Raw genomic sequence first — 6,790 nt, 5'->3', positions numbered from 1 at the left:
CACATTACTGTGTTCATAGTACAAAACTAGAAGACGTTAGAGATGCCTCCCCCCCCTTCCGCCAGGAATTTTAGAATCCTATTCTCTACTGACAATTGTCATAAAATTCACAAAAATTTTGCACGAAATCCTTTAAGTTTATTTTCAAATAATGCAAAAGCTCCACCACGAGAAGCTGCTCGCTTTCGAATTAATTTCTTCTCACAAAAAAATACGCCCCCGCACCACCCCCCGCCGGATTTTTTTTCGTACGGCCATGGCGGTCCATGTAAATGTAGCAACGGCGCTGACACGGCATTAGTCAAAATCCAGGTTCCTGTGTGAGGTTACCTCAGAATGACAAGGCTGCACCCCCCCTCCCCCTCCCCGTGACTAAAAACAAAACTTTAGTCTCTTGTTTACTCTTTCGAAAATGTGAAGCACTTTAATATCAATACGATAGTGGTGTGACTTTGATAAGCTAATCTACTTCGCACTCTAATCAGTTGCATGTTAAAAAAAATCATATGTATATATCATGTATAAGCATATGGCTCGGTGACTTTGTAAATGATTGTTAACATCTGAACATCATTAATCGATTCCACGTCGAGCGGAGATATTGAGGAATAACATGAATGCCATCCGTTTATTGTTTGCTTTATTTGCTTTTACTACAAGAATTTTAATAGTGCAATGCGTGGATTACGTACATGGATTTAATTGTGACTTTGAGACTAATAGTTGTGGATGGCGTAATGATAAGGGGAATGGATATTTATTTTGGAAGCGTTCAAGTGGATTAGTACCATCCGAACACACCGGCAAATGGAACCAAGATACTAGTAAGAATACCAATCATGCATGTATTGATGAATGTTCTTTTTCTTAACTTTATGTTATATTCTCGTTGACATGCCTCCAATTGTTGATACATAATTGACATGAAAAAAATATATTTACGATCACAATATCAACGGTTTTATTTGTTTACTGGCGAACGCTTTGGTCATATGTCTTTCCATAACCCCCTTTTTATATTCCTGCCACGTACATTAATCCATCCTGCCCATTTTGTTTGTAGGCATAACAATTTGCAAAACAACGACCAATAATCAGAGCATTCAAATAATATATTATTTAAGTGATCCCTAGACATTGGTTGTTTTTGTGTAAGGGCTATATGACTTTTTTGCAGTTAGTGTCATGCTCCAGGGCCGGTATTAAAATGTAAGTATTGATTTTGTCAATATTTTACTTCGCAATTTACTTGGCTAAGTAAAATGCTTAAACTCGTATTAAGTTATTACTTTGTGAAGCCAAATTTAAGCAAAATGCTTACTACTACTATATAGCCTTAGTGACTGCATAAAGTTTGAGCCAAATAACGCGCAGTTTATCTGACTTTGATACTTAGCCAAAACATGCGCATAATACCAGAGATGCTGATTGGGTATTCTACTTAAGCAAAATAGTGAGTTAATACTTAATATTCTGGCTTAAGTATCAAATTGGAAACCGGCCTTGGATATAAATAAACATAAACATGTTACTTGATTAGGGGAAGACTCTGTAGATTTATTATGGCTCGATTATTTTACATATTCCAAGTGGGTATCTCATCTATCGAGAATAAAAAAGATAGCCCTTGGGGCAAGCGGCTTTCAACGTGGAGACACTGATGCACAGATGGAATGGGGCAAGGGGCCACGAGCCCTCAAACAAATTTACGATAGAGAAATTGAGGAATAGGGAAATAAATGGAAGGAGAGAGGTGAAAGTATGTTATTCTGAATGATATGGCAAAATCCATTAAAAAATTGATTTTTTTTTTTTGGGGGGGTAAAAAAGTCAAAGATTTTCACTCATTCGCCTCGTACACCCGCAACTTTTTTTGTGTGCTGATTATACGTCAATGCGTGCATGGGGACCTACTGAAAGCGTATTTTTTGAACGTGGTGATGGCTGTTTATTCCATATTTATATTTTTTCGTTAATTTTAGTTTTACCCTTCCCTACAAAGCGGTACAATAGACATGTTCCTTATCCCCTAGACACTTTACTCCACCCCCTTTTTTACGCTATTATGCTGGTGTAGAAACTGATTTCATAATCCTGATTTATAATCGAGTGGTAAAAATATAATCAAATCGCACAATAACGTGACATTGAAACCTCAATGTTCAACATGTATATACAATCAAAGAATTAACTATTGTCCTTTGGCAACCCCTTTCCCCTCTCTCTCTCTCTTTCTCTCCCTCGTCTAATAATTCTCCATCCGCCTCACTCACCCTCCCCCCTCTCCCTAATAACGCACATTCCTTGATATTGTTTTCAATTTTCAGGTTGGTATCTGCAAATAAAGTCAGACAGTTCTTCAAGCAGCACGCAGGTAGGGGCTTTAGCCTCCCCCGAAGTTCCGCCTACAAAGGACAATGGGGCATGCCTCAGTTTCATCTATTTCATCCAAGGCGACGACGAGGACGCCCTCTCCGCCCGACTATCAACAGACGTGGATGAGGAGCTATGGAGAATCACGGGTTCCCATGGCAACGCATGGGAGAAGAAATCATTATGGATACCACCGACTTTCCTCCAAAGTCACGTGAGTAAAATAAGGCCACTGTCTGTGGGAGAATACATTAATATGGAACTTCACACAGCGACATAAGGATGATTAAAGAACAGAGAAAGTGTATAGTGAAATACCCTTCAAGAAAAAGGACAAATAATAATAACGGTGTTATTTACCAGGGTAGCCACTTCAGTTCCGAAAACTGTTCTCCTAGCGGGCCCTGCTCTTATTATTACCCCGGCTTTAGATCGGCTTCCTAGACGCTCAGGCATGCAAGGAATTTCTTACTATCGGCTGGGTAACCATCCACATCACCTGGGTTGAGTGCCCGGGGGGGTGTTACACCCACAAATGTAATAATCGCCCACAAATGTAATAACGCCCACAAATGTAATAACACTTTACCCACAAATGTAATAACGCCCACAAATGTAATAACACTTTACCCACAAATGTAATAATTTTTGATCGCCCACAAATGTAATAACACTTTACCCACAAATGTAATAACGCCCACAAATGTAATAACACTTTACCCACAAATGTAATAATGCACTTTACCCACAAATGAAATAATGACTTTACCCACAAATGTAATGAATTTGAAGTGATTTTTGGCGAATTCGTTCTAAACTAATATCCTATAGTAATGCGTTCATATAGCACAAAAGTTCAAAGTCTTTTTTCCAGACCCGGTTAATGAAATATTACAGTACAAGTCCAAGTCTTTTTCCAGACCCGGTTTTTCAAAATTATAATATACGTCCAAAGTCTTTTTACCAGACCCGGTTGTTTCAAAATTATATATACGTCCAAAGTTTTTTTTCCAGACCCGGTTAATTCAAAAATTATAATGCAAGTCCAAAGTCTTTTTTCAGACCCGGTCGTTTCAAAATTTATAATATACGTCGGTGAGGGGTAAAGACAACACTCTTAGCCCAAGCATTTTAAGTGGGTTTAATTTTGAAGATTGGTCTCAGCTGTCATTTTTTCAATATTTCTTTATCTTTTAAATAACCGGGTCCAGACGAAAGACAAAGCATAATTCTCGTGTTATTCCACAAGAATAAGAATATGAGACCTTTGTTTTTAGGATTGTTTAAATCATTTTTAAATCACCGGGTCTGGAATAAAGACAACGCTCTAAACATGAGCTTTTCTACATGCATGGTCTTAATTTGGAGGATTGTTGGTTCTTAGATTCGTTGATGGGGGTTGAGTTTTATTGATTTTTTATTCCTGAAATAATTGTGTCTGGAGGAAAGTCGACCTTCGACAATCGGTCTTCATGTTGTTCCACAGTAATTAGATTATTGGGTATTCGTTTTATAATATTTGTAAAAACTATTTTATTTTTCAAATAGTAACCAAGTCTGGAGAAAGGATGTCTGCCTTACCCACGCGTTATTACAATGTTTTGTAGGGGTAGTAGTATTATTTAAAAAAAGACATATTTTTACTGGGTGAAACTTTGGAAATTTGGTCTTAGATTTGAAGTTTTTCAGTTACTTTTTTTAATAGCCGGATCTGGAGGAAAGAGTACGGTTTAAAACTCGTGTTATTCCACGAGAATATAATATAAGGTCTTATGTCAGAAGATTTTTTTTCGTAACTGTTTTAGGTCTGGAATAAAGACAACACTCTAAACCTCTTTTAAAACAGGTTCTTAGGTTGAAGGTTTGTTTGGTCTTAGACTTTGATTTTTTTAATTCTTACTATTAGCGTTTTTTTTTTTGAAGAAAAAAATGGTCGGGCTGAAAGACTACGCTAAATCCAGCATTAATAAGATGAAAATGAAAATCCATAATTTATTGTTCGAAATAGACATGAAATACTCCGAAAATTTGCTTTGCCCAGTTGATCGTGGGCCCGGCAGCCACTGTGCAGCGCCAGATCGACGAGGCTCTATCCCTTTAATGGTTGAACGCCAAACAGGGTAGCAGCAACTCCCATCTTTTAACGTCTTTTGGTCTGACGCGGCCGGGGTTTGAACCCCAACACACCGGTTATTATTATGGGGTCTTTATACTGTTTTTAAACTGTTATTCATAATGTTTGAATAACAGGTAACCGGGTCTGGAGAAAAGACTACGCTTGATTCTCAATTTACTCTTAGTGCATATATTCACTATATACACCGTATAAGTTGAAACAACAACAAAGACATTAATTCCCCCAGTTTTAATTAACTGGGTCTGGAGAAAAGACTAAGCTCGATTCCCATTTTTTCCACAGGAATATCATAATATCGTATCTTAGTTTAGACTTATATTATAAATTTTGAAATAACTGGGTCTGGAAAAAGACTTTGGACTTATTAAAATTCTTGAAACAACCGGGTCTGGAAAAAAGACTTTGGATTTATATTATAATTTTTTAAACAACCGGGTCTGGAAAAAAGACTTTGGACTTGTACTTTGATGTTGTATTAACCCGGTCTGAAAAAAAGACTTTACACTTTTGTGCTATATGAACGCATTACTATAGGATTTTAGTTTAGAACGGATTCGCCAAAAATCCCTTCAAATTTATTACATTTGTGGGTATAGTCATTATTACATTTGTGGGCGATCAAAAATTATTACATTTGTGGGTAAAGTGTTATTACATTTGTGGGCGTTATTACATTTGTGGGTAAAGTGTTATTACATTTGTGGGCGTTATTACATTTGTGGGTGCAACAGGGGGGCACTTCCATTCACGAGTGGATACCATGCGCGACCATGGGGTCTCGAAAAGCACCCTAAACACGTAATTTTCATATTCTAAAAAATGCACCCCTTAACAAGTATTGGCGTGTGAACCCCCACCCTTAACAAGTATTGGAGACAAAACGATGCTCTTGGAAAATATACCCTGTTCAAATGAACCCCTAAACAAGTACAGGAATGTTTTATTGTTACGGGTCCTTCGGTCGTCGGCTTTACCTTATTTGGTTTAGTACGACCCCAGCTTCTACACCTCGCGCAAATCGGACTCTAAACACGAAGTGTTGGGGCAAAAAGGACATCCTTTATAAAACATTTTCATTTTGTTTTATCATCCCCGCAGATTCGACCCTAAACACGTTATTTTCCTAGCGAAATAGATACCCTTTTTTCATTATTTTAGTGTTTTTGACACCCTTATCACGTTACGTACGTAACGTGCCCTATCGTGAAAAAGACATCCTTTTTACGTGTTTTTTTGGTCGCGCATGGTATCCACTCGCCAATGTAAGTGCCCCCCCCCCCCCCCCCCGGGGTTGAGTGCAGCACAATATCGGTCAATTTCTTGCTGAAGGAAAACACGCCATGGCTAGGAATCGAACCCACGTTCCTTGATTGAAAGACGAGAGTCATAACCACAAGCCCACAATGCCCCCACATAGAACTGGGGAGCGTTTCATGAAAGGATTTTATCCGACAAGTCCTGTTTTATCCGACAGTTACCATAGTAACAGTGCATCTCAGCCAATCAGAATCAGGGAAAGTTGTCAGGTCTGACAACTTGTCGGACAATAATGTTGATGAAACCCTCCCCAAATCTTTGTCGAAAATTGGTGAATAAAAACAGCAGTTTAGTCCCTTGCCTCTGGACAGACGATCCTTGCGTATTTCGTCAGCTCTGAAACTTTAAACGAAATACACTGTTCCGGTTCACCCATTTTCGACAAGACCTCTCCCAGCTGTTCTTTGTCATTTGATAGACATTTTCAATACATTTATTGCGTTCTTGAATCATCCGAACATCGTGGAGTGAAAACACCCTTATTCTGTTTTCAAGGGGGGAGGCAGGATATCCCCCTGGAATTGAAAAAAAAATATTCTTTTTATCATTTCAAGAATTCATCTTCAGACATTAATGTTTTTATTTGTCGTTCGAATTTTTATTTGTATACGCTTTTTATAGGTCTTCATGTCTTTTTTATACCATTGGCGTTGATGTTATTATTATCATTATCACAATTAGCTTCATGAATTATATGATTAATATCATCAACAATAATTTGTTATTGTTATCATCACAATTCGATACTGAATTATTTTACAATTTTTGCTTAAATAATAACTTATTTAGATCGTGTTTGTTGGTGAGCTGCACGGCCCTTTTTCATCAATAGCATTAGATGACGTCACAATTGAAGTCGGGTACTGTGATTTTGAATCAGGTATGAATACAATTACAGTTAAGATAAAAGTATTATATTCCCAGTCAAATCTTACAGCAATGCTTCATAGTCTTAAGTAATGT

General features: G+C 37.6%; 1 long non-coding RNA gene across 1 annotated transcript; it reads left to right on the top strand.

Annotated features, from left to right (window-relative positions):
- Nucleotides 1–702: 702 nt before the first annotated feature.
- Nucleotides 703–6,704, top strand: LOC121416571. Its single transcript, XR_005970203.1, has 3 exons — nucleotides 703–824; nucleotides 2,328–2,587; nucleotides 6,617–6,704. It is a non-coding gene; the product is annotated as an uncharacterized LOC121416571 (long non-coding RNA).
- Nucleotides 6,705–6,790: the final 86 nt, after the last annotated feature.

The sequence above is a fragment of the Lytechinus variegatus genome, chromosome 6, assembly GCF_018143015.1.
Source record: "Lytechinus variegatus isolate NC3 chromosome 6, Lvar_3.0, whole genome shotgun sequence".
Classification (NCBI taxonomy): Eukaryota; Metazoa; Echinodermata; class Echinoidea; order Temnopleuroida; family Toxopneustidae; genus Lytechinus; species Lytechinus variegatus.
This window is presented reverse-complemented; position numbering and strand designations above follow the sequence as displayed.